The sequence below is a fragment of the Arachis stenosperma genome, chromosome 9 (genome assembly GCF_014773155.1).
Source record: "Arachis stenosperma cultivar V10309 chromosome 9, arast.V10309.gnm1.PFL2, whole genome shotgun sequence".
Taxonomy (NCBI): domain Eukaryota; kingdom Viridiplantae; phylum Streptophyta; class Magnoliopsida; order Fabales; family Fabaceae; genus Arachis; species Arachis stenosperma.
In genome coordinates, this window is record NC_080385.1 from 106,399,862 (window position 1) to 106,401,406 (window position 1,545).

The following is a 1,545-nucleotide window of genomic DNA, read 5'->3' on the forward strand; positions in this document are numbered from 1 at the left end:
ATGAAGGATTATAGGTGTTTCCATAAGGTTCTCCCATGTAATTTACCTCTTCCATTGAAGGGTTCTCAGGATCATAAGCTTCTTCTTCAGATGAAGCGTCCTTAGTACTGCCTGGTGTAGCTTGCATTCCAGACAGAGTTTGAGAGATCATATTGACTTGCTTAGTCAATATTTTGTTCTGAGCCAATATGGCATTCATAATATCAATCTCAAGAACTCCTTTCTTCTGATTCGTCCCATTGTTCACAGGATTCCTTTCAGAAGTGTACATGAATTGACTATTTGCAACCATTTCAATGAGTTCTTGAGCTTCTGTAGGTGTCTTCTTCAGATGAAGAAATCTTCCAGCAGAACTATCCAATGACATCTTGGACAGTTCAGACAGACCATCATAGAAGATACCTATGATGCTCCATTCAGAAAGCATGTCAGAAGGACATTTTCTGATTAATTGTTTGTATCTTTCCCAAGCTTCATAGAGGGATTCACCTTCCTTCTATCTGAAGGTTTGGACTTCCACTCTAAGCTTACTCAATTTTTGAGGTGGAAAAAACTTTGCCAAGAAGGCATTGACTTGCTTTTCCCAAGAGTTCAAGCTTTCTTTAGGTTGTGAGTCCAACCATATCCTAGCTCTGTCTCTTATAGCAAAAGGGAATAGCATAAGTCTGTAGATTTCAGGGTCAACCCCATTGGTCTTGACAGTGTCACGGATTTGCAAGAATTCAGCTAAAAACTGATGAGGATCTTCCAATGGAAGTCCATGGAACTTGCAATTCTGTTGCATTAGAGAAACTAATTGAGGCTTAAGCTCAAAGTTGTTTGCTCTAATGGCATGGATAGAGATGTTTCTCCCATAGAAGTCGGGAGTAGGTGCAGTAAAGTCACCCAGCACCTTCATTGCATTGTTGGCATTGTTGTTGTTTTCGGCTGCCATGGGTTCTTCTTCTTTGAAGATTTCTGTTAGGTCTTCTATAGAGAGTTGTGCCTTAGCTTCTCTTAGCTTTCACTTCAAGGTCCTTTCAGGTTCAGGGTCAGCCTCAACAAGAATGCTTTTGTCTTTGCTCCTGCTCATATGAAAGAGAAGAGAACAAGAAAATATGGAATCCTCTATGTCATAGTATAGAGATTCCTTGAGGTGTCAGAGGAAAAGAAAAATAGAAGGAGAGGTAGAAGAATTCGAACCTATCAAAAGAGATGGAGTTCGAATTGTTCATTGTGGAGGAGTGTTAGTCCATAAATAGAAGGATGTGAGAAGAGGGGAAGAAATTTTTGAAAATAAGTAACAGATTTTAAAATCATTTTGAAAAATACTGATTGATTTTCGAAAACTAAGTGGAAAAGAAATCAAGTGATTTTTGAAAAAGATTTTGAAATTAGAAATTAAAAAGATATGATTGAAAAACTATTTTTGAAAAAAATGTGATTAAAAAGATATGATTCAAAAGTTATGATTTTAAAAAGATATGATTGAGAAGATATGATTTGAAAAACTATTTAAAAAGATTTGATTTTGAAAATTAATGACTTGGTTAACAAGAAAAGATA

At 36.2% G+C, this 1,545-nt stretch overlaps 1 non-coding gene across 1 annotated transcript; it reads left to right on the forward strand.

The window, feature by feature from the left end:
* The first annotated feature begins 421 nt into the window (after nt 1–421).
* On the forward strand, nt 422–529 carry LOC130952930 (small nucleolar RNA R71). The gene has a single exon (XR_009075105.1). It is a non-coding gene; the product is annotated as a small nucleolar RNA R71 (small nucleolar RNA).
* The last annotated feature ends 1,016 nt before the right edge of the window (nt 530–1,545 follow it).